This window comes from Zea mays, chromosome 10, assembly GCF_902167145.1.
Source record: "Zea mays cultivar B73 chromosome 10, Zm-B73-REFERENCE-NAM-5.0, whole genome shotgun sequence".
Taxonomy (NCBI): domain Eukaryota; kingdom Viridiplantae; phylum Streptophyta; class Magnoliopsida; order Poales; family Poaceae; genus Zea; species Zea mays.
Window position 1 is genome coordinate 18,492,751 of NC_050105.1, and position 27,275 is coordinate 18,520,025.

A 27,275-nucleotide genomic window follows, 5' to 3' on the forward strand; every position below is an offset into this window, starting at 1 on the left:
GAGTTTTACAGCTCCTAAAATCGTGAAACTTGTTTTGTTGGCTTCCTTATGAAATGCTCTAACTATTGGATCTATATGTTGGCATGTTTTAGTGGAAAAGTTTTTCTGTAGAAATTCGTATTTAAAAACTGGTTTAGAGAATAAACAAACTTGCTTCTCTCCATAATTTTAATTATAAAAATCCAAAAATGATGAAACCTGTTTTGTTAGTTAGATGTTGTCATACCTCATCTAGGAAAAATATAAAACTTACATGTTGTTCACTGTTTTCTTGGTGTGTTAATTAAAACATGTTAAATAGGAAAAAGATGATTGTTTTAATTGTTATTTTTGGATCTGTAGCTCTGGTGCTCCAAATAGGTTGAAATTTTTACAGTAGACTCTTGGTGTGATGTTTGGTGACTGGTAATAATTTCATGAATTCTTGTGCATGTATGATTAAGTTAGTGATTTAACTTGTTTAATGCACCTTAAGTAGTTTTAAATAATTTAAAAATGATGAATAGATGCAAAAATGTAAAATGGTGTTCCACTGTCCTTGCATGATATTATAGTAGCCTAAGAAAACTCAATATGGTAATGCATCTACAGAAAATAATTAGTTTTAGATTTAACTTGCTCTCACATGCTTTATTGCATTGACAATTTATTATTTTTGTAGTAAATAAAATATAAAACCTGGGTATGTGAAATTTATACCTTAGTCATAAATTGTTATTACCTATGCCTCATAAAAATGTCAGCCCCAAATTAGATAATTTCATATGGTGCTAAAATAACACTCATTTTATAATTATAAGAAGAGTTAGTGAAAATTTGAAGTAAACAAAAGCTTGCATGTCTCTTGGAATGTTGAATTATACCTTAGTACCAATTAGAGATTAAATGGTTATGCGCATGATGAGTTTAGTAAGAATCCATCGGTGTCACTGGTGTTAAGTTGAGGTTTATTTGCGCGTGTAAAGTAATAATGTGATTAATACTTAGAACTCTTAGTCGATACTAGGAATTGTTTTGGCTTATATAGAGAGGTGGTGACATGCTGAAGTAGTCATCGCTTCCTCTATGTTTATAAGTCGAGTCGAGTCGATGCGCATTATGTGTTTGTTAAATTATGCTTCACATATAGTGTATGATTGTGCTCACGATTTCGAGTAGACGCTTCAAGTAAATCAAGTAGATTTGTGATACAAGTGTGTAATGGAGTTAGTTGTTTTAGGATAATTATTGAAATACTCGGTTCGTAGGATAAACATGTATGCGTTCATGATTTGGGAAGTAAATGCGTGGTGACTGCGATTTGAAGATTTGTGATTTACGATTCATATGAGTTGGTCGGTGTGCGAATATACTTGTGAATCTGCGTGTTTATAAAAATGTTGTAGTATATGTTGCGTCTCGGATTGCGGCAATAATAGTCAAGTTGACGTGTATGTTATTTAGCGGCGATGTCGTTGCTCTAGTTAACCGAATTGTTAGATGACGTGGTTAAGCCCGTAATCACGGTGAATTGCTTGTTGTAGTCTAAATATGTATGTTTATGGTCGCGGGTAAAAAGTAGTAGTGCTCATATGATGTCGAATTTAAAACGCAAATTGTTGAGTGATTGTCGTGGAGAATGCGTTGTTAATTGGTTGTAGTAATTTTAGTGCACTAATGATTTGAATAAAATTTGCAAGTCGAATTGTTGGTTCTAATCTGATTGTCTTAACTCGAACAAATAGTAAAGCGTTAGAGTAATTCAAGTCTCTCGAACGCGGCGATTCTTGAATTATATAGAAGCTGAAATTTAGTAATTGCTGTTTTGGACTGCACGCAGTGATTTGCTAGTGCTGTATGTTTGATGAACAAAATTGTATTTTATGTAGATATGTGCTATAGAAAAGTGGTAGATAACTTTATTATCTTGCTGGTGTTAAAATTTGACAGGCATAAGTCTGCTCGTTTAGGAGTTATGATTTTTACAAATTCAGTAACTGAATCTGTCCAAATTCTGTACAGATTTCAGAAACTGCATTGTTTGCCTAATTTAATATTACAATCTGTTCATGGTCATTATAAGAAAGTTGTAGATGCTTTTCTGATCTTGCTTGTGTTAAAATTTCATAAACACAGGCCTGATAGTTTAAGAGTTATGAATTTTACAAACTGCTTGCTGTGTTCTGTCCTCTGTCAGAACAGATTTCGAAAACTGTAATGTTTGATTTGATTAAAACTGGAATCACTTCTTGGTGATTATAAAGGTTATGTAGTGCTTTTTCTAAGCTTTCCAAAAAGTCCCGGTTCACTATTTTTGGTGATTTGAAGATTAAGTTATGGATGTTTAAAGTCTGAAGACTGAATCTGTCCAATTCTGGACAGCAAAGCCTTCTAGTGTATTTTATCCTTGGTTAAATATTGAATCACCTTAAGATGTTTATAAATAATTTGTAGAACATTTAATTAGCTTTCCAGAAAGTCTACAATCACTTTGTTTGGATGTCTGAATCTTTTGTTGTGAATTTTTGAAGTTGCAAGTCTGCATCTGTCCAAATTTGGACAGCGCTGTTGTGTTAACATCTTTTGACCTTGCTAAGTGTTTAATCATGTTGTGATGACAATACCAAAGTTGTAGAGAACTTTCTAAACTTTCCAGAAAGTATTAGTTTGCTATTTTTGGATTAATATTTGAAAAGTTATGATTAAAACAAGTAGCTGCTGTGCTGCTGTCCTAAAAATCTGCATGTGCTCTAATGAATATTTAGTTCACCATTTTGGCTAAAAATGCTTAGTTAGCACTTAACGAATATAGACTTGTGATGGCTAAACTTAGGTTAACATGTGCTTCATGATTAATGTGCTTGCTTGCTGTAGTTGATTGTGATAGAGGAGTCCATCGACATTGATGCGTCGGTCCTCTATTAAACTTGTGTTTGTGATGCTTTTGTGTGATCAATAGAACTAATGCAAAGTCGTAGCAATTAAATAAATGCGTGTACCTGTGATATCGTATTTGTGTTGCGTAAATAAAAAAAATATGGTCGTCTTGTTAATGGTGTTAATGATGAACGCCGATAACGTACGAATAGCTAGCGCTTGCGTATAGTCGTTGCAGTGTCTTACTACTTGGTGTTTAGTTCGCTACCGTGTATTGTATATCTTGTGATAACTTTTCATTATATTTATACATATGCATCTTGCACCTCATATATGACCGAGAGATGATGATCGGGCTAGTGATGTGGTGCCAACCACAAGATGCAGTCGGTGGACGACCCAAGGAAGGATGGACTTAACCAGTGGATGCTCGCCAAGCGAGTACCTCCCCAGCAAACACTCTCTAAGTGTTAAATTAAAGGCAAGCCCCGGTTTTATGCATAACCGTTATATATGCTATTTTACTGTACTTAATGTTTGTAGGCTTGTACTGTGCACTTAAGTGTAGGAGTTGACTGAAACCCTAGTTGCATGAACTCAGGATTCCCTTTGAGATGGATACTAGTATGCTAAGTCGAGTAGCTGCTTTATTAATTAGGGAATTCGATAGAAGTCGAGTGATTTTTCTAGCACTCGCGCGAGGTCAGGAAATTGGTTGTATCCACTTTCTTCTCATAATGATGCTGGTAGTGGACAACAATCCATGGGGATTGGTTGTCCACGGGGTAAAAACTTGAATAAGGATTAAGGTGTGGTACCGTGAGTCAAGCGTTTGAACGTACTAAACACATACCGAGAAATATGGTAAATCGGTAAGCCTAGTACCTGAGTGAACCTGCCCGCAGATTGCCCTCCTCACGCGACCTGAGACGAGGTCTCCCATTCCGGTTATGGTGGGTACAAGTGCGGTCACTGCACGACGGCCAGTCGGGGTCAGTGAGGCATTGTACGCCAAGGCGGTGAGCCCCTTTCTGTTGCCAGGGAATCGATGGGGACGGTTGATGTGTGTGGGGACGGGGTGCCCCTACATGTCGTGTGTTTAGGTTTACCTTGCAAGGTTTAAAAATTCGATTCGAATCGTCTGCTTCTCGCAGCTAATGAGACTGCTTGATCCATGCTGCTACATTGAGTAACAAGTGGAAATGTGTTGACTTGGCGAAAGATGTTGATTGATAAAATGTTTGATACCATGTATGATTAGCTAGGTACACATCTAGTCTAAAGGATTCTACTAAAACTTGAAAAGCTAAAATTTGTTTTTAGACTCAGCTAGTGCTTTTGGCAACCAAACCCCTCAGCCAAACAGCTGCATGTCTAGAGGTAGAGGAGTAGACTCCTCACACCGGGTAAGTCTAGCTGAGTATTAGTATACTCAGCCTTGCTTGTGGCACAATTTTTGCAGGTACTTCTTGATTTGGTTGATGGTGTGACTTGGCCTTCATCCCTGCCACCGGGATAGATGGTCGAGTGGGTTACTACTTCCGCAGGAGAGGACCAGGAGGAGTAGTGTGGCCAGGCTTCGCCATGTTACTCGGTTCTTCTCCGTTAGTTATTTCCGCTGCATTAAAATTTATGGTTATTATTTTTGAAACTCCGATAATGTAATCACTAATGGTACTTCTTAAATTTGTGGTATTATGCTTTATTGTATTTCTCTGTGCCTCACCTTCGAGTGAGCTAGTGGTATTCGATCCTGGTTAAGTGGCTTTATCGGACTAGATCCGAGGGACTGACGGGTTATTCCTGTTTAAGTGTGTTGCTTCCCTTAAGGGTGCGACTTGGGCACTTAAGCTGGAATAATTCGGGCGGTTCCGCCACACTAACTTGCCCTTCATCCCAAATCTCTGGACACCCTTGGTGGGTGATACCTTAAGATAAACATAATCTCCCACCTCAAACTGTAGAGGCTTCCGCCTCTTATCATGATAGCTCTTTTGCCTGGCCTGAGCAGCTTCTAGGTTCTTCTTGATGATCCTGACCTTTGCCTCTGCTTCAAGTACCAAATCTGGCCCAAAAATTTCCCTCTCTCGTGCTTGAGACCAATTTAGTGGGGTCCTACACCTTCTCCCATATAATGCCTCAAAAGGTGCCATCTTCAGACTGGACTGATAGCTGTTATTGTAAGAAAACTCTGCCAAGGAAAGACACTTGTCCCAATCCTTCCCGTAATGTAGTGCACATGCCCGCAACATGTCTTCCAAAATCTGATTCACCCTTTCTGTCTGGCCATCGGTTTGGGGATGATAGGCTGAGCTTCGTATGACCTGGGTCCCAAGTGATTCCTTCAATTGCTCCCAAAATCGTGCCACAAATGGTGCTCCTCTGTCCGAGACTATAGTCCTTGGTATCCCATGCAGACGAACTATTTGGTCAATGTAGATCTCTGCATACTTCTCTGTCCTGTGGGTGGTGTGCACTGGTAAGAAATGAGCAGTCTTAGTCAACCTGTCCACAATGACCCAAATAGAATCATGGTGCCTGGATGTATTGGGCAATCCCACTATAAAGTCCATGCAAATGTCCTCCCATTTCCAAGATGGTATGGGAAGGGGTTGCAAAGGGCCTGCTGCCTTCAAGTGACTAGCTTTTATCCTCTGGCAAGTGTCACATTCTGATATGTACTTGGCAATTTCCCTCTTCATTCTGGTCCACCAATAAAAAGATCTGAGATCATGGTACATCTTGTTGCTTCCAGGGTGCATGGAAAATTTGGAAAGGTGAGCTTCATCCAGTATCTTCTTTCTGAGCTCAGGGTCCTTGGGAACAACCAATCGATCTCCAAACCATAAAATCCCCTTGCTGTCCTGTCGGAAACACTTGTATTTTTCTGCCTTTTGCTTGATCATGTCTTTAATAACTTGAACACCCTTATCCTCAACCTGTGCCCTGACTATTTGCTCTTGCAAGGTGGGCTCCACCGAGATATAATTTAACTCACCGGAAGAAACAACTTCCAGGCTCAGCTTGCACAATTCATCACACAGGGTGGTAACCCTTGCATCCATGCTCATACAATTGCACTAGGCCTTTCTGCTCAAGGCATCTGCCACAACATTGGCTTTGCCAGGATGGTAGTGCACTTCCAAATCATAGTCCTTGATTAACTTCAACCATCTCCTTTGCCTCATGTTCAGATCTGCCTGAGTGAAGATGTATTTGAGACTCTTGTGATCAGTGTAAATGTTACAGTGAGCTCCCATCAAGTAGTGTCTCCATATCTTAAGAGCATGAACCACAGCTGCCAACTCCAGGTCATGCGTAGGGTAGTTCTGCTCATGGGGCCTGAGTGCTCGGGAAGCATAAGCAATGACTCTGTTCTCTTGCATCAAGACACATCCCAAACCCGTACCAGAAGCATCACAATAAACTTCAAAGGGCTTGGTGTTGTCAGGTTGAGCCAGCACTGGGGCTGTTGTCAAATGCTGCCTCAAAGTATGAAAGGCATCTTCACACTTTTGGCTCCAATCATACTTGACTCCCTTTTTCAACAGTTCAGTCATTGGTTTGGCAATTCTGGAGAAATCCAGAATAAATCATCGATAATACCCTGCCAATCCCAGAAAACTCCGAATCTGCCTCACTGTAGTCGGGGGTTTCCAATCCATCACCTCCTGCACCTTCTCAGGATCAACTGATATCCCATCCTGAGAAATTGTGTGACCCAAGAATTTAATCTCCTTCAGCCAGAATTCGCATTTAGACAACTTAGCATAAAGACGATGATCGCAGTCGCTGAAGCACGATGTGCAGGTGCTCAGCATGTTCGTCTTCATTCTTGGAATAGACCAGAATATCATCAATGAAAACGACCACGAACTTATCCAACTCTGGCATAAACACTGAGTTCATCAGGTACATGAAATAAGTCGGGGCGTTGGTCAGCCCAAAAGACATCACCAAAAACTCATACAGCCCATATCTGGTAGAGAAAGCCGTCTTGGGAATATCGCTGGCACGGATCTTGATCTGATGGTAACCTGAGCGAAGGTCTATCTTGGAGAATACCTTGGCTCCCACTAGCTGATCAAACAGAACATCAATGCGGGGTAGCAGGTATTTGTTCTTGATAGTCACCGCATTGAGAGGGCGGTAGTCAACACACATCCTCAAACTCTCATCCTTTTTCTTCACGAATAAGGCAGGACATCCCCATGGTGAAGTACTTGGGCGAATGAACCCCTTATCCAACAATTCTTGCAATTGTGTTTTCAGTTCTGCCAATTCCGCGGGAGGCATCCTATAGGGTCTCTTGGAGATAGGAGCAGTCCCGGGTTGCAACTCAATTGCGAACTCAATGTCTCGGTCAGGTGGCATCCCTGGCAATTCATCTGGAAACACATCCGGATAGTCACAGACCACTGGGATCTTTTCTACTGGGGATTCTAACATAACAAAGGCACAAGAACGGGTGCATCCCTGGTCGGGCAAATATAGTGTAGTTTCACCACAAGTTGGTGAGTGTACCTCAATGGCCCTAGCTGCAATATCAATAACTGCTTGGTGCCTGGTTAACCAGTCAGTTCCCAATATAATATCCACGCTATCCAAACCCAGAATGAGGAGGGTGGTCTTAATCACAAGACTACCAAATGTTATGGGCACATGCCTGTTGACTTGATAGGTGGCAACCCTGCCTCCTGGTGTTGAAATTGTGATACCCCCATTGGTGTGGTGAAAGAGCAACTGGCACTTGGCACTAAATTTGGCACTGATAAAACTATGTGATGCACCAGAATCAAAAAGAATAATAGCAGGATAATTCAAAACTGTAAAGATACCAGTCATGACGGGTGCTCCCTCTGGAATATCGGCCATGGTGGTGAAGTTTAGCCTGCCCTGCCTCACTTGCACCTTCTACCGCTTGCCTTGATTCTGATTGACATTCTGCCCCTTCCTCTGCTGGTTCCTGGGGCAATTCTTGGCATAATGTCCGGTGTTGCCACATGTGAAACACCTGTTGTCATTTGCCTGGCGGTATTGCTGCTGCTGCTGACTGTTCCTCTGAGCTGGAAACTGGGTGCGGTTGGGTGCCTGCTGCTGCTGCTGTGGTCGGATCACCCATCTTCCTTGCTGCTGCTGGGGTCCCCTGTTCTGAGTGTCGGACACAATCCTGAAGCGCTGTGGCTGAGCTGAGGGTCCTGCCACAGGGGTCTTCCTCTTCTTCTTTGCCTGTCGAGCTGTAATGCAGTCCTCCTGGGAGATAGCCATGTTGACCAACTCATTGTAACTGTTGGCCCTGACGGTGTTGAGACGGTTGCGGAGCTTAGTGATGAGCCCCCTCCGGAACCTGTCTCTCTTCTTCTCATCTGTATCTGCGTGATATCCAGCATACTGGCACAAGTCATTAAAAGCCTGGGCATACTGCAACACTGTCCTGTTGCCCTGAGTGAGTGCCAAAAACTCGTTGAGCTTTCGGTCCATAATCCCGGCTGGTATGTGGTGCCCCCTAAAAGCTGCCTTGAACTCTCTCTCCACTCCACTTCTCGGTCCTCTGGCTGCATAGCAAGAAAATGATCCCACCAAGTCCTTGCGGGTCCGCGAAGCTGCTGGGTGGCGAACCTGACTTTAGTGACTTCTGAGCAAGCTCCATGGAGTAGTGGGAATTTGGATTCCACCACTCGCAACCACACATCTGCATCAAGTGGGTCCTCTGCCCTTGTGAACAATGGTGGCTGGGTACTGAGGAACTCCTGGTAGGTAGCTGCCGCGGGGTGACGCTGATGGTCTCCACCACCATAGTGCTGAGGTGGTGGCTGACGCTGAGCTAGCTGCCTCAAGATCTCATTCTGCTGAGCCATCAGCTCCTGCAGAGTGGGAGGCGGTGGCGGCGGTGGAGGAACGCGCTCATTCTGGCCACGACGCTGCCTCCCGGCCATCTGAAAAACCACATACATACTTAACACCATATCTCCAAGTTCAAGATTTAATCGCGGCGAAAAGAGTCAAAAGCAAAATGATAGACTCCAACTTCAACAAAAGGATTTAAAAAGGCATAAATTTTTCCTTCCAAATTTAAAACTGATAACAGCATCCATCAAACATGCTTCCAAGAGAGTTATCACGATTACATCATTTGTCCCAAAAAGACTCAACTCTATCTAGCCTAGTACCCCAAAGGTGCAAAAGCTAAGCTAGCTGCGAGGAGTCCTATCATCAGCAACGTCTAACTCTATCCCGGACACCTAGTGAGCGAACGAGGCAACACTCGACTCGGGGGAAGGTGGTCTCCCTGAGCCAGCAGTGTCCACACTAGAGGCAGGCTCCTCTCCTCCCTCGATGTCGACGTCCTCGTTGGCCTCCATGTCCTGGATCTCCTGATGATGCATATCCAGGTGCTCATTAGCCTCGGCAAGCTGCTGCTGGGTGTTAATGAGCTGATCCTCGAGAACCTCGATGGTGTTCTCCCTGGTGCCCACTAGTTCCTCCAACTCTTGGATATCAGTGGATAGCTGCTCCACCTGCAAGTCTTTTTCCACCATTTCAGTGGACAAATCAACCACGAGCTCCTCCCTGTTGTCCAAAGTAATCTTTGTCGCCTCCAATAGTGCCATCAGATGGGACATCGCCTCACCGCGCATCACTTGCAGATGGTACAGAGCGTTCATGCACCGTGTGGTCAAGTGTGCAGTCTGTCCTGGGTAGATGGCCCAGATATCCTTGGCATGCTCCACCCTATCCTTCCACATTGGGTCGTCCTCCCTTTCGGCGGGGAACAAGCCAATGGGGTGGGTAGCCAGCTCCAAAGGATGGAATCCGCAGAAAGTGGTCAACCCGTGCAGAGCGATCGCCTCGATCGTGTCCTCAGCTCGGTATCCAAAAGACTAGGAGTCCAAAGAGCGCCAGCCTGGCTGTAGGGGATGAGGCTCCAAGGTCATCCTCACCCTACAGCGGGGCACTCGGTGCTTCTCGAACTGCTGCACCGCGTACTGAGGGGGTGTCGTGTATCCGGCCCCCTGAAGTACCTCCCACAAAATGCGGGGAAAACCCTCTCGTGCAAGCCCGTCAGTGTGGGATAGTGCATTTCCGTCCTCTGAGGATCCGTGGGAAGTCATCTGTGTACGGTTAAGCGTAAGTAAAAGAAAAAGAATTATAAAAAGAACAAGAAAAATAAATCTCAGCCTTTCTTTAGATAATTAAAATAGTACTGGTGACTTAGTTGGTTATCATCTTGTTTTTAAGTCTTTACTCAAATATCCATGTGTTAGATTTAGAACTGCATGCATGCTCGTCCTGAACGACCTCACCAATATATGGGGATAGGGAAGAACTCCCATCCCTTAAGGTGGCCTGTAGGGCCTAATCACTTAGCCACCTAGCTACCCTTCTATCACCCTAAGGCTTCACGTCCTAGGTCTATCCTGCTCATCCTACTATCTATCCAACATTGTTTCTATCAAGTTTTATTTTGGAAAAAAATGATGGTATTCACATTTTATTGATTCCTCTGTGGTGGTACAAGCTCCGATACCAGCTGTGGCGGAACTGCCTGAATTATTCCAACTTAAGTGCCTAAGCCCCGCCGTAGAGGCTAGACCACACTTAAATGGGAATAACCCGTCAATCCCTCGGATCTAGTCCGACACGGCCACTGACAGGATCAAGTACCACAGTCTCACTCGATGGTGAGTCACAGAGCAAATACAATAAAGCATAAAACCATGCATGAAGGAGTATTAAATTATTACATCATCATAGGAGTTTTGCAAAAGTAGTCATCATTGTTCGAAGTGCAGCGGAATAAACTAACGGTAAATAAACAGAGAGATGGGGAAGCCTGTCCCATCACTCCTCATGCTCCTCCTCAGCCGAGGTAGGGTCCCACTCGACAGTCCAACCCGGTGGCAAGATGGACGGCCAAGTCACTCCAGCAACCATGTCCTCCAGAGAACCTGTAAAATTATGCCACAAGCAAGGCTGAGTATACTAATACTCAGCTAGACTTACCCGGTGTGAGGAGTCTACTCCTCTACCTCTAGACATGCAGTTGTTTGGCTGTGGGGTTTGGTTGCCAAAAGCACTAGCTGAGTTTCTAAGTCAAGTTTTAAACTTTGCCAATTTAAGTGTGACTCTCTTAAGGCTAAATCTGTACTATCTACTCATACATAGTAGCAAACATTTTTAGCAATCAACATCTTGTATCATCTCAGCACAATTCCACTTTTTATTCAATGTAGCAGCATGGATCAAGCAGTCTCATTAGCTGCGAGAAGCAGACGATTCAAATCGAGTTTTTAAACCTTGCAAGGTAAACCTAAACACACGACGTGTAGGGGCACTCCGTCCCCACACACATCAACCGTCCCCATCGATTCCCCGTCAGCAGATCAGGGCTCACCGCCTTGTTGTACAATGCCTCACTGACCCGACTGCCGTCGTGCAGTGACCGCACTTGTACCCACCATAACCGGAATGGGAGACCACGTCTCAGGTCGCGTGAGGGGTAAAGTCCACTGCCAGGTTCAATCAGGTACTAGGCTTACCGATTTACCATATTTCTCGGCATGTGCTTAGTATGTTCAAACGCTTGACTCACGGTACCACACCTTAATACTTATTCCAATTTTTATCCCGTGGACAACCAATCCCCATGGATTGTTGTCCACTAACCAACATCATTATGATAAGAAAGTGGATACAATCAATTCCTGACCTCGCGCGAGTGCTAGAAAATCACTCGACTTCTACCGAGATCCTAATTAATAGAGCAGCTACTCGACTTAGCATACGAGTATTTATCTCAATGGGGTTCCTGAGATCATGCAACTAGAGTTTCAAACAACTCCTATACTTAAGTGCACATTCAACCCTACAATCAATAAGTGTAGTAAAATAGCATAAATAACAGGTTATGCATAAAACCGGGGCTTGCCTTCCAAAGCAGTGGCAGGCGGGTCCTCTGGTGCAGGCTCTGGTGCTGGGTCCGGGGCTACCTTCTGAGCAGCTCCTTGCTCCGGCACGAGGACGTACTCTCCGTCAGCAAGGTTACAGTCTATCGAAATGCAATGAACATGTATGTCATGATTATGCAGGATTTAATAACATTATGCTAAAAAGAAACTAAGTCAAGAAGTAACTTAGGGTTTCTTAGTCATGCGGGGCTTCCAGTGGGTTATGCTTATTACTTTTTAGACTTAGGTTTTTATTGAGGATAAACATAGTGGATTTGTATTGTCTTTATACATTTCAGTGGGCAATTTACAAGGGTTTTAGGATGACACTAATTACCATTATTCATTTTCCTTTCTTTAATTTCTACTTATGGTTTCTAGTGTAGGTTTGAACTACGACAGTGGTTTAATAATTTCCAAAAATTCTGTAAAAATTACAGTGGGTTGCCATTTTCTATTCTAGCCTGTTTTAAGAATTTGAGGCTCAACATATAAAGGCTATGCTTAAGACAAAAATAATAAAAGTTGGGTAAATGGGCCACTTTGTACTACAACTCTTACTTAGAGGTGGGTTCTGTCCTAAAGGTTATTTTTGTTGGCATCTAACAGTAATAATAGGCTTCTGTGCTAAAAATCACAGAAAGATAAGGGGTGGTTATTTAGTTATGATGTTCTAAAGTTTAATGTCAAAAGGCACCTTCTACTACATTGTTATTTGAAAAATGTCAAACAACAGATTTCATATTTTTCCTAAGTTCTTATTAACCAACCATTAGTTATCCCAAGGGTTGAAGTGATTTCACCTTGGGGTTATTTTTGTAGGATTTTTCTAAGTTTTCCTTGTTTTATTCAAATAAAGGTATCCCACTTATTTTATACTAAACCAGGGTATGATAGATTTTTCCAGTGAACTATATTGAATAAGTATCCTAACAAAAATAGGGGTGCTCTCTGGTTTATTATTTAAATCACCTTTTCTATTTTTCTTAACCTTAAGCATATTGCAAAATAAGGGGTAAAAACTAACTTAATGGGTTGGTCAGAGAGGTTTTTCATTTTTAATTAGGTCAGCAAGTGGACATAAACTTCTCCAAATTTTTCTGACCCTAGTCAAATAGTACAACTATTTTTCTTTCTATTATTGAGCTTTTGGCTAAAACTATAATTAAATCAGAATCTTAAAGTTTTCTATAGTACCTAAGGGGTTTTATATTTTTCTTAAGTAGATCACATTAATTAGAGCCTGGCAAAATTTGTTTGACCAAATTTGGATGAACTAAACAGAAGTTATGAGTTTTTAAAGTCTCTGTTCAAATTAAAAACAGATTTAATAAGAGTTTCCTGGAAAAACAGTTTACACTGAGGTCCCTGGGTTTAAACTAAATCAACCCACTCAAATCTACCCATGCGCCACTATTCCCCTGAGTCGCTGACAGTTCAAAAAGCCCCCTAACCTTCTCTCCCTCTCACCCGCAGTCCTTCCCCCAATGTAAACAGTACCCGCGGGAAAGAAAAGGGTGGCGCGGCTTACCGGCGGTGAGATAGGTCCGGCGAAGGGCAGGGTTGGCTCGGGGAGGCTCTGGCGGTCACAGCGATGTATGGCTCGACGGCGGGGATGGCCGGAATCGCTCGGTCCTCATGCGCAGGCGGGTGTTCTCGTCGGCGGCGAGTGTGCCGGCCAAACCACGGCGGCCTAGTCTAATCCAATGGCACGGTGAGCTTCCTGGGGTGATGTAGAGGCTATCTGTGCAGTGAATCAAGAAATGGCTCAGTGATTTACCCGGTCCACGCACTCCGGCGGGGTTATGAACTCTGGCGACCGTGGACTGGCCTCTCCGGCGAAGCAGGCTTCAATTCCTCGCTCGGGGAGCTTCACTGGGGCGTGCTCACTCGTTTCCGAGGGTTGGATGGGGCTGGGGAAAGCTGGACTAGCCGGTCTATGGCGGCAGTGGCTCGAGTGGCCGCGGACACGCCGCGCACGGGCAAACGGCGGTGAACTGAGCTCCGGTGAGGTTTGAGCGTGCGCGGAAGAGTGTAGCCGACGCCTGGTTGGGCTTTATAGGCGCGGGCGCGGGACAGGGCGCCGGTTGGCCGTTGGCGCGACGCGGGGCGCGCGCGGGCGTGCTCTAGCGCACACAGAGCGCGTCGAACACGTGGAGCTTTCATTCTGCCCGTGTTCCACAGCTCACCCAAGTCGCAAACGTGTGAATCTTGGCAAAAATCCGACGCGAGTCTTTTCCTGGCACCTAGGGCTGTCTCTCATCCGTGAGCTGCCATGGCAGATATGGCCTAGGTAGGGAGATCTCTGGTCGCCAAATCGGGTGTGTCACACTGCCCACTTCGCGACAAAAACCATGCCAAGGCATGTCAAACGTCCAAGTCTCGGGCTCAGCTTTTTCCAGTGGGTGCCTTGGGTGGTATGCCACATTTTTGGTATAGGACATAGGTGGATTTGGTGCCAGCTTCGAGGTGAACACGACTGATCTTTAGTGTAGGTGTAGTTTTTAACTTAGAGATAAATAGAGAGCTCTAGCTCTCTCTCCACTTGGAGATTTGATTTGGGGTTTCTCCAGGGGTCTTTTTGCAATATTTCCTTCCCCTAATTGCTGGTTATAAGGTTGCTTAAGGTTTGGGTAAAGATTACTCATGTTTTGCACATTTGCTCACTCTCTTTCCCCTCTTATCCATGGTTTTGGGAGATAGGGTTTAAGAGAGGTCTAGGGTTCTTTCCCCCTTCTTATCCAAGGTGATAGTTGCACACATTTAGGGTAATGCCTTTGGTCATTCACATCTCTTGGCTAAAACCTAGTTTCCAAAGCCCTTATACTTTTGCTCCTTAAGTTCTTCCACATGTGATCATACTCTTTAGTGCCAAGGTGTGCTCCAGCCATGGTAACACCTGGGGTGTTACAAAGAATTACCCCATCCATGATCTAGAGTTGGCAGCAGTGGTTCACGCACTGAAGACATGGAGGCACTATCTGTATGGACAGAAATGCGATGTTTACACAGACCACAAGAGTCTGAAGTACATATTCACTCAGTCAGAGTTGAATATGAGGCAACGAAGATGGTTAGAGTTTATCAAAGACTATGAGTTGGATATCCATTACCATCCATGCAAAGCGAACGTAGTGGCCGATGCTTTGAGCAGGAAGAGTCAGGTCAATCTGATGGTCGCTCGTCCGATGCCTTATGAGTTGGCCAAGGAGTTTGACAGGTTGAGCCTCGGATTTCTGAACAATTTGCGAGGAGTCACAGTTGAGTTGGAACCTACCTTGGAGCGAGAAATCAAAGAAGCGCAGAAGAACGATGAGAAGATCAGTGAGATCCGGTGACTGATTCTAGATGGCAGAGGCAAAGATTTTCGGGAAGATGCAGAAGATGTGATATGGTTCAAAGACCGCTTGTGCGTTCCCAATGTCCAATCCATTCGGGAGTTGATCCTCAAGGAAGCTCATGAGATAGCCTATTCGATTCACCCTGGTAGTGAGAAGATGTATCAGGATCTGAAGAAGAAATTCCGGTGGTACAAAATGAAGAGGGAAATCGCAGAGCATGTGGCTATGTGTGATAGTTGTCGACGGATCAAGGCAGAGCACCAGAGACCTGCTGGATTGTTGCAACCGTTGCAAATTCCTCAGTGGAAATGGGATGAAATCGGTATGGACTTCATAGTTGGATTGCCTCGCACTCGAGCCGGCTACGATTCCATTTGGGTAGTAGTGGACCGCTTGACCAAGTCAGCCCACTTCATACCTGTCAAGACCAACTACAGCAGTGCAGTATTGGCAGAGTTGTATATGTCTCGGATCGTTTGTCTTCATGGTGTGCCAAAGAAGATAGTGTCAGACAGAGGAACACAGTTCACCTCTCATTTCTGGCAGCAGTTGCATGAAGCCTTGGGCACGCATCTGAATTTCAGTTCAGCATATCATCCGCAGACAGATGGTCAGACCAAAAGAACCAACCAAATTCTTGAAGACATGTTGAGAGCCTGTGCGTTGCAAGATCAGTCCGGATGGGACAAGAGATTGCCTTATGTAGAGTTTTCCTATAACAACAGTTATCAGGCCAGTTTGAAGATGTCACCATTTCAGGCGCTTTATGGAAGGAGTTGTAGGACTCCATTGCAAATGGGATCAGCCTGGAGAAAAACAAGTATTTGGGCCAGACATTCTGCTGGAAGCTGAAGAGAACATCAAGATGGTCCAAGAAAATTTGAAGATAGCGCAATCAAGGCAGCGAAGCTATGCAGACACAAGAAGAAGAGAGCTGAGTTTTGAAGTCGGAGACTTTGTCTATCTGAAAGTGTCACCGATCAGAGGAGTCAGAAGGTTCGGAGTCAAAGGCAAGCTAGCACCCCGCTACATTGGTCCGTACCAAATTCTCTCAAGGCGTGGAGAAGTGGCCAATCAGCTCAGTCTGCTAGAAAATTTGTCTGCTGTGCATGATGTCTTTCATGTGTCTCAGTTGAAGAAGTGCTTGCGTGTGCCGGAAGAGCAGTTGCCAGTGGAAGGTCTTGAAGTCCAGGAGGACTTGACCTACGTTGAGAAGCCAACGCAAATCCTTGAGACCGCAGACAGAGTCACCCGAAGGAAGACCGTCAGAATGTGCAAAGTCAGATGGAATCATCACTCTAAGGAAGAAGCAACCTGGGAGCGTGAAGATGATCTGATGGCCAAATACCCTGAGCTCTTTGCTAGCCAACCCTGAATCTCGAGGGCGAGATTCTTTTAAGGGGGATAGGTTTGTAACGCCCTGAATTTGGGGGTAGAATTTTTTCTTCTTTTCTCACACCAAATTCAGGCGTTACCCTTTCCTTTTCCCTTTTCCCCTCGCTAAGCCTTGATCTTTTCCAAAAGTTATAGCGAGAATTAGCTCGACATCTTGTATACGCAAAACCTAGAACTATTTTTGGTTGTTGCATCATGCCGGATTATGCACCTTTTTTTATTTGTAGTTGGGTGAATTGGAGAATTAGGCATATGCGAAATAGGGGATATAGAAAATGGAAAATAGGAAAAAGAAAAAAAACCTTTTCTTTTTCTCTCTCTCCCCCTTTCCCCATTTTGGCCCAGCCGCCCCCCTTCCCCCTTCGCGCCGGCACAGCTGGCGGCCCAGCCGCCCCCCCTTCCCCCCTTCCCTCCCCCGCCGTGGGCCGTCCCGACCGGCCCAACCGCGCGCGCCCCCCCCGCTTTGGGCCCATGGCCGGCCCAGCCGCCCCCTCCCCCTTCCCCCCAAAATTTCCCTCCCCGCGGGCCCCGCCCATCATTCTCCCTCTCTCTCCCTCTCCCTAACCCTAGCGCCACCGCCGCCCTCCCCTGCCCTAGCGCCGCCGCCATCGCTCCCTCCCCTGCGCGCCGCCGCGCCGCCCTCCCCCGTCGTGGTGAGCCCCCCTCCTCCCCTCTCCTTTCCCCTCCTCCTTCCTCGCCCGCCCGGCCGCTCGGCGAGCCACCCGGCTCGGCGGCCTCCAGCGAGCCCCGCCCCCATGTCCGGCGAGCCCGCCCCGCCCCGCCCGGCCCCGGCTCGGCCGCCCCCGGCTCGGCCTCCCCGCCTCGCCGCGCCCCGACCCCGGCTCGGCCGCCCCCAGCGAGCCCGCCCCGTGCCCCGGCTCGGCCGCCCCCCGGCGAGCCCGCCCCTGTGCTCGGCCGCCTCTCCGGCGAGCCGCCCCGCCCATCCCCGGCCATGGCGCCCGCACCCGGCTCGGCCGCCCCCGCCGCGCTCGTCCCCGGCGAGCCCCGCGCCCGGCCCGGCCGCCCTCGTCGTCGTCCGTGTTCGCCCGCCCGCCCCGGCGTGCCGCCGGCGTGCCTTGCTCATGTCGTGATGGCCCCGGCGCGGCCTCGAGCTCGGCCCAGCGTGCCTATGGCGCGCGGCCTTGAGCTCGGCTAGCGCGCGGCCCCGACGTGCGCACGGCTAGCTCGCGGCGCGTGCGTGCGGCCTCGCGCGCGTGCCCGCGTGATGCGCAGTGCCTTGGCACGGCCCGTCGTGCCTTTGTCTACCCCTAGACGCCCCCGTCTACCCCCCCGTATCCTATGCGCGCTAATCACGTTGTTTATATTAATAAGATAGGAGTCTCAATTTGGAAATTGGTTACGTCAGTTAATTTGTATAGCTAATCGTCTATCTCATTCAATGTTAATCTACTAAAAAGGATCACGTTTACATTAGTGCATGTAGCTAATCCTTTTGTTGAAGCCAAGTAGAATTAGAGCACGTAACGTGTAGTTATTCGTCTACCCATAGTGCACCTCGAGCATAAGCTTTAACCCTCGCGAGACCTTTTCCCCGCCTCTTTCTAACCATGGTAAATTCATTATCGTATGTGATATTCTATGCATATTTACTTTATTTGTTCTCTTGTATGGTGTGCTGTTTGTTTCCTAATTCCAATGGATGGACGTATGTATGCTTGCAATCGCATAGAGAACGATTCGGTCGAGGAGCCCGAAGAACTCGGAGGAGAAGCCCCTGAGCAGCAGTCGGTTGGTGGAGGCAAGTGTCCCTTGACCTATCTCTGTCCTATTCATTCTTTAATTCACCTCCCGCATTACACATTTATACCTAAGGATTGACTAGTTTTTGTTATCCATATCCTTGCTTACCTATTTGGGTTGGATTATTATTGTTTAGCTTTATGCCATTGCTCAACTATAATCAATGAACATGATGAGATTATATATGATACGCTGTTTTCCCCTCTTCTTATTATGATGTTCTACTTGTGGCCTTTAAGGGGGCTCGAGCGGTTTCTTGAGTGCCTCTCCGTAAGGACCTGTTCTATGGATGACCGCCCGGGAAAACAATGCAACCATGAGGGTGGAATGGGGTGCCCTTAGCTGAATAATTAGAGGATCCGAGGTGTAGTTCGCTTCACCGTCGTGCCGTCAATAGGGCTCGGTGTATGCGGCTTGCTCTGCCAAGGTTGATTTGTCCCTTGGTGAGGAGTGCGGTACATTTAGGAAACCTAACGGGCGGCTACAGCCCCGGGGAATCTTTGTAAAGGCTACGTAGTGATGCCCTGCTAGGCCACCTAGGTAGTGGTCAATGGGGAGTAGCTCTCTCCGGGCAGAAAGGGAATCACGACTTGTGGGTAAAGTGCACAACCTCTGCAGAGTGTTTGAAAACTGATATATCAGTCATGCTCGCGGTTATGAGCGGCCAAGGGAGCTCCAGTGATTAGTGGTACTTGATCAGAGACATTTGGGTTTACAAGTGGCAATGAGACTGATGGTTCTGGTTATGACTATGGTGTTGGTAAGTGGTATTCTTTCCATTTGGAAAGGGTACATCGGGCTAATAACTTGGGCTAATGCTAAAACCTGGCTTTCTATTAGTAAATAATAATCTGACCAACTAAAAGCAACTGCTTGACTTATCCCCACATAAAGCTAGTCCACTACAGCCAAACATGATGCTTGCTGAGTATGTTGATGTGTACTCACCCTTGCTCTACACACCAACCCCCCCCCATCCCCAGGTTGTCAGCATTGCAACCACTGCTCATGAGAAGATGAAGCTGTGGAAGGAGACTTCCAGGAGTTCCAAGACTACGACGAGTTCTAGGCGTGGGTTAGCGGCAACCCCCAGTCGGCTGCCTGTGAAGGCCCCGTTTATCTACGTTTCTTTTCCGCACTTTGATTTATTGTAAAGACTATGTGAATGTCTCAGGCATATGATGTAATCGACTATTATTTCCCTTTTTAATACTATTTGAGCACTGTGTGATGATGTCCATGTTATGTAACTGCTGTGTACGTGAATTGCTGATCCTGGCACGTACATGGTTCGCATTCGGTTTGCCTTCTAAAACCGGGTGTGACAATTGTGAAGTATATTGTGACCTCTGAGACTGACTTCCTTTGTCATCACTTTGAGTGGAGTTGTGGATTGACCTAACGTGCCTCGGATGGACTCTTCCTCTGAAGCCCCTGGTCATTTTAGAGAATCTGTAAGCTTCCTCCCTTCTTTGGCGGAAGTCGTTGTCAGCTCGGATGTACTCATCCATCTTCTGAAGCAGCTTCTCCAGAGTTTGCGGGGGCTTCCTTGCGAAGTACTGAGCCGTAGGTCCTGGCCGAAGGCCCTTAATCATGGCATCAATGACAATCTCATTGGGAAATGTAGGCGCTTGTGCCCTTAGTCGCAAGAACCTTCGTACATAGGCCTGAAGGTATTCTTCGTGGTCTTGCGTACATTGGAACAGAGCCTGAGCTGTGACCGGCTTCGTTTGAAAGCCTTGGAAGCTGGTAACCAACATGTCCTTAAGCTTCTGCCACGACGTGATGGTCCCTGGCCGAAGAGAAGAATACCATGTTTGGGCTACATTCTGGACTGCCATGACGAAGGACTTTGCCATGACTACAGTGTTGCCCCCATACGAAGATATAGTTGCTTCGTAGCTCATCAGAAACTGCTTTGGATCTGAATGACCATCATACATGGGGAGCTGAGGTGGCTTGTATGATGGGGGCCATGGGGTAGCCTGCAGTTCTGCTGCCAAGGGAGAAACATCATCAAAAGTAAAGGCATCATGATTAAAATCATCATACCATGCATCCTCGTTGAATAAGACTTCTTGACGAAGCTCCCTATGTTGGGGCCTTCGATCTTGTTCATCTTGAACAAGATGACACACTTCATCAGTGGCTTCGTCGATTTTCCTTTGAAGATCAGCCAATCGCGCCATCTTCTCCTTCTTCCTTTGTACTTGCTGATGAATGATCTCCATATCCCTGATCTCTTGGTCCAACTCCTCCTCTTGGAGTGTTGGACTGGTAGCTTTCCTCTTCTGGCTTCGAGCCTCTCGAAGAGAAAGAGTTTCTTGGTTTGGATCCAGCGGCTGCAGTGCAGCGGTCCCTGGTGCTGAAGCTTTCTTCGGCGGCATGACGAAGGTCAGTGCTTGCCGATGGTGGTCGAAAAGGGTTCACCGGAGGTGGGCGCTAATGTTGGGGACTTGTTCTCAAATGCTATGAGTTAAGAACAAGGTAACACAGAAATATTAAATGTTAATGCCCTTCATCCTTCAAAACATTATTTCCCTTAGGATATAATGATCCTCAGACGAAGGTCATGAAGGACATACCTTCATTATCGCAGCATATGTTAATAAAAGGGGAAACATATGAAATATAAGAGATAACATGAACAATTATATAACATTATTTACTCATTTCCACTTTATTATCATGGTAAAATAGAAATGATAAAGAATTACAAAAGTACCTTCGGCTTGGCAGAAGGTAAAAGTACAAGAGTGACGCACGAGCAAATACAGGTCAGCGTGAACAGTACGGGTGTATTGTTCACCTATTTATAGGCATAGGACACATCCTGTGAGAAATTACAAACATGCCCTTCACATTTACTATTGGCTTATGGAAAAAATCTATGAGGACTGGATACCATTTTCCCCTTTAAGTCGGTTCCTTTTCCCGCGATTAAGCCGAAGCTCCCTTGTGCATAGCTTCGAAGCAACGGCAACCTTCGTCACGATCATACCCTTCTCATCATATATGCCTTTTAATCCTTGTTGGGGGTATGCTTCGTAGCCGAAGATCCTAAAGAAAGAGAACACCTTCGGCAGATCCTATCAGGAGCAGCGCCGAAGCTATCAACTATAAAGCTTCGGCACAATGACAGATCTCAAGACGAAGGGGTGAACCGACTTAAAGATGAAATGACTAAAAGACCCATGATGTTTTGTGTCATTATTGTAATCGATTGTAAAGGGCATAAATGTAATTTTACACAGGCTACGCCCTGTGCCTATAAATAGGTGAACAGTACCCCTGTACTGTTCACGCAATCTTGTAATCGCCAGCACATTACGCTAGAATTATTGCTCTCTGCCAAGGCGAAGGTATAAATGTACTTAAATATTATGTTTTAATATTTAGATTCATATAGTAAAATATGTGAATAATATTATCTGTTTTTGATATATCTTTCTCTAATGTTTTATATTTTATACTTCATTTTACATTGTTTTATAAGTCTGATCACGAAGGTGCGACCTTCGTGATATTTTGCCCATGGCCTTCGTCCGAAGTTCATTAAATCCTTGGGGAGATAATACTTCAGCGGACGAAGGGCATTAATATTTAACATTTTATGTTGCCTTGTTCTTAATTCATAGCATTTGAGAACAAGTCCCCAACATTGGCGCCCACCTCCGGTGAACTCACTTCCACTTTTTGAGCTGATGGCTTCGTTCAACAACCAAGCTGGAGCTGCTTCGGCTCCAAAGCTGGTACTCCCGATAACAGGCGGTTCATGCTCAGAGCCGGCCAACAAGAAGCAGAAGAAGGAGGCACAGAGAAGGGTACAACATGTCTGGGTGCAAGGACCCTTCATCAAGTCAAGATGGTCCCACATCCCAATTACCTTCTCCCAAGAGGACCTTCAGCTCAAGGATTACCCTCACAATGATGCTATGGTTATTTCTTGTGTTATCAAAGGGTTTCTAGTCCACAATGTTCTGGTTGATACAGACAGTGCAGCGGATATTATATTTGCTAAGGCCTTCAGACAGATGCAAGAGCCAGAGGATAAGATTCATGATGCTACACACCCTCTTTGTGGCTTCGGAGGAAGGCAGATTGTAGCGCTTGGCAAGATCACGATGCCACTGACCTTCGGATTTGTCAACAATACAAGGACTGAGCAAGTTGTGTTTGATATTGTCGACAAGGAGTACCCCTACAATGCAATCATTGGTCGTGGGACACTCAATACTTTTGAAGCAATTCTTCATCCAGCATATCTTTGCATGAAGATACCTTCGGATCAAGGGCCTATTGCTATTCATGGTAGTCAGGAAGCTGCCAGAAAGGCCGAAGGAAACTGGACAAATTCAAAAGCAATCCATAATATAGATGGAGCCGAAGCTTGTGAGCAATATAAGTACAGAAGGGAGAAGGCTGCTTCGGCCGATCAGCTGAAGCCCATGCTCTTATGAGAAGATATAGCAGAGCAGACGGTGTTGCTGGGATCTCAATTGTCTGAGGAGCAGGAGAAAACCCTAACAAGGTTTCTGTTCAACAACAAAGATGTCTTTGCATGGTCAGCCAACGATCTCTGTGGTGTCAACAGGGATGTCATTGAGCACTCGCTCAATGTTGATCCATCCTTCAGACCCAGAAAGTAGAGGCTTCGGAAAATGTCTGATGACAAAGCCGAAGGTGCTCGGAACGAAGTGAAAAGACTTCTTAGTGCTGGCGTTATTAGAGAAGTAAAGTACCCAGAATGGTTAGCCAACACTGTTATGGTGAAGAAGGCCAATGGTAAATGGAGAATGTGCATTGATTTTACTGATCTCAATAAGGCTTGTCCGAAGGATGAGTTTCCATTACCAAGAATAGATTCTCTAGTAGATGCAGCAGCTTCGTCAGAGCTCATGAGTATACTAGATTGTTATTCAGGCTACCATCAAATCTGGATGAAGAAGGAAGATGAGCCAAAAACCAGCTTCATAACCCCCAGTGGTACATATTGTTATCTTTGGATGCCTGAGGGGCTCAAGAATGCTAGAGGAAGCTTCAGCAGAATGACAGCGAAAGTCCTTCATTCTCAACTAGGCAGAAATGTGCTAACATATGTTGATGATATCATAATAAAAAGCACGAAGCAAGAAAATCACATTGCTGATCTGCAGGAAACATTTGCTAACTTTAGGCAAGCTGGCCTGAAGTTGAATCCAGAAAAATGTGTCTTCGGAGTAAAGAAGGGCAAATTCCTTGGTTGTCTAGTTTCAACAAAAGGGATCAAAGCTAATCCAAACAAAATTGAAGCCATTCTTCGGATGGAGCCGCCAAGCACAAAGAAGGGGACTCAGCGGCTGACAGGAAGATTGGCATCCTTGAATCGATTTATATCTAGATCAGCAGAGAGAAATTTACCATTCTTTGAAGTCCTGAAGTCGGCCGAAGTCTTTCAATGGGGATCAGCTCAGCAGAAAGCCTTCGAAGAGCTGAAGCAGTATCTGATAGATCTAACGACGCTAACTCCACCAGCGCCAGGGGCTCCTCTGCTGCTGTATGTGGCAGCTTCGCACTCTGCAGTGAGTGCGACGCTTGTCCAGGAGAAGCTTGAAGGACAAACTAAAAAGCAAGCCCCAGTATACTTTGTCTCCGAAGTTCTCAGTTTATCAAAGAAAAACTATACAGAATTGGAGAAGGTGCTATATGCTGTCTTAATGGCCTTCAGGAAGCTTCGACACTACTTTCAAGCATACCATATAATTGTTCCTTCATCATAGCCTTTGAAGGATATTATGAGGAACAGAGAAGCTACTGGAAGGATTGGAAAGTGGGCTGCGGAACTCAACGAATTCAGCATTGATTATGTGCATAGATCCTCGATTCTGTCCTAGGCGTTAGCAGACTTCATCGCTGACTGGACGCCAGGGGCTCAGGAAGAAGAAGCAAGTAAAGATGCCGAAGCTTGGACAGTGTTCTGCGATGGTTCCTGGGGAACCTTCGGGGCAGGTGCAGCTGGTGTTTTAGTTGCACCTTCCAAAGTTAGAACATGCTATGAAGTGAAACTTGATTTCAGCTGCACAAATAATATTGCTGAATACGTAGCTTTGCTTTTGGGGCTTCGGAAGTTAAAGGCAATGGGGATAAGAAGGGCGGTTCTCAAAACCGATTCCCAAGTTATTTCTAGTCATGTTGACAAGAGCTGTAAAGCAAGAGATCCGAAGCTTGAGAAATATTTGGATACAGTTTGAAGGCTTGAAGCTTCTTTCGAAGGGTTTTCTGTCAAGAATATTCCACGAGGAGAAAATGAGCATACTGATCTGCTAGCCAAGTCAGCGGCATAGGGGCTACCTTTACCTTCGGAAGTATTCTTTGAGACAATAAAAGCACCTTCGGCGGAACTTCTTGAAAGAGCAGTGCTCAATATATCTCCTGTTCATAATGAAGATTGGAGAACCGAGATTATATCTTTTCTCCAGGGCAACTGCCTTTCAGATGACGAAGCTTATAAGAGGCAAGAGCCCGACCATATGTAATAATAGAAGGTGAGTTATACAAACATGGAGTCTGTTCTCCATTGCTCAAATGTTTATCCAGAGCTAAAGGTATAGAATTGATGAAGGAAATACACACAGGCCTGTGTGGATCTCACATCGGATCTAGGCCCTTGTTGGGAAAGGTTTTTCGTCAAGGATTTTATTGGCCGAAGGCAGCTTCGGATGCAGTAGAATTAGTCCAAAAATGCGAAGGCTGTCAAAAATGTGCAAGAGATCAAAAATAGCCTTCGTCTCTAACTCAGTTAATACAGCACACTTGGCCGTTGCAAAGGTGGGGCCTTGATTTGCTAGGCCCACTTCCACCAGCACAAGGAAATTTAAAATATGTTGTGGTGGCAGTAGAGTATTTTTCTAAGTGGATTGAGGCAAAGCCTTTAGCCACAATAACTTCGGTCACCGTTCAAAAAAATTTCTGGCAAAATATTGTTTGTCGCTTCGGAGTGCCGAAGGCTATTACTGTGGACAACGGAACACAGTTTGATGCCGAAGCTTTCAAAGAGTTTTGTGAACAAATTGGCACGAAGATTCATTTTGCATCGGTTAGACATCCGGAGTCAAATGGACTTGTCGAAAGAGCTAATGGCATTATAATGACAGGAATAATGAAGTTAATATTCAATCATCCCAGGGGAAAGTGGCCAGATGAATTAATCAAAGTGGTGTGGAGCCACAACACAACAATGTCAAGGTCAACAGGCTTTACACCATTCAAATTGCTGTTTGGTGACGAAGCAATAACCCCAGAAGAAGCCAAAGCTGGATCAATAAGAACAGTGGCTTCGGCGGAAGACGAAGCTGATTATTCTGTTGCAAAAGATGCTATAGAAGGGATCAAGCTTCAGGCTGTGGAGAATATCAATAAATATCAAGCCGAAACAATAAAATGGCGTGACAGAAAAGTTCGATTAAAAAATATCAAGCCAGGGCACTTGGTACTTCGGAGAGTTGCTAACACAGATACAGTAGGCAAGCTACAGTTAAAGTGGGAAGGACCTTTTCTGGTAGTATCTTCGTCAAGACCCGGTTCTTACAGATTGAAGGATATGGACGGCAACGACATTCCTAGATCTTGGAATGCGGATGAGCTTCAACGATATTATGTGTAGCTTGATGTAATCTTTTTTATTTTTTCCTATGGCACCTTTTTCCTTTCCAAAGGGGGAGAAAGGTTTTTAATGGGGCCATAGCATGTAATTTCTCTTTTTCTTATTTCAGCTCTACAAGAGCAATATCCCCCAAAGATGTAAATGTAAAAAGCTGAGCATGCACCATCGAGTGCAAAGAGAAAAGAAAAAACAGGGAGAAGCTCGAAAGACGTCCCTAAGGGGATGCAGAGCACGACGAAGCTACAAAAAACCGTTCCTAAGGAAGCACATCGTAAGTTTTCTGCTCAAAAGTCGTTCCTAAGGGAATGCAGAGCTTACAGCGAAAAGTCAACGCTGATTCCGACGAAATATAAGGCGAAGCGCGAAAAGTCAACGCGATACCGCCGAAATAGAAGGCGAAGAAGTTCAAAAGACGTTCCTAAGGGAATGCAGAACTTACAGCGAAAAGTCAGCGCTGATACTCCGAAAAATAAGCGGTGAAGCCAAAAAATAAACGGCAAAGAGACTTTGATTATTCCTAAGGGAATGAAGGCTTTGGTTGTGGCTTCGTATATATGTGTTTGGACATCCATTTGCACGTTACATCACATCATACATTTGCATTCATAAACATTCATTTAGACATACATAGGATCATCATCATCATAACACAGACAGTTGCTTCGGCTCTAAAGAGAAGGCTTCGGAAAAAAGAAAAAGAAGCAGTTTTATGCTTCGCTGTGTACGAAAAGAAGGGAAGGTGTTTTTCGCCTTCGGCTCAAAAATGCTAATTTCGTTCACACCAAAGCATTTTATACATTGATGGAAAGGTAAGAATATATTACAAGGTATGGACAAAGTCCACAAAGTAACATTTAATTACATTATTCTTTACACAAGTTATTACAAGAGTTTTTAGAGTTTTTTCTACAGACATCTATTCAAGCTTCATCAGTATCCATGGAGCTTCGGTTTCGGCTTCGTCATCCGTTAAGCTTTTGGCTTCGTCTCCTTACTCCTCAGCTTCGGCCTCGGCTTCGTCATCCTGTATGTATCAAAGTATGGTAAGCAAAATTTAAGCTTGAAGGAAGAGGTAGGCACAAGGTATGATTTTGTTACCGGCTTAAGATGACTTCGAGCTTCATCACCAGCTTTGCTTCGGCCACCCTTTGTCCATACCAATTTTATAAATCTATTTGCTATGCTTCGGGCAAGGTTGGGAATGTTATCCAAGTCTGCTGGTGATAAGCTGAAATTGGGTCTATTGATAACCTTTTCATGTTCGCAGCCAGACTTCAGGAAGGCAACAGCTGTGCCCCGAGAAGCTACCAGGACACAAAAGTCACCATGTCC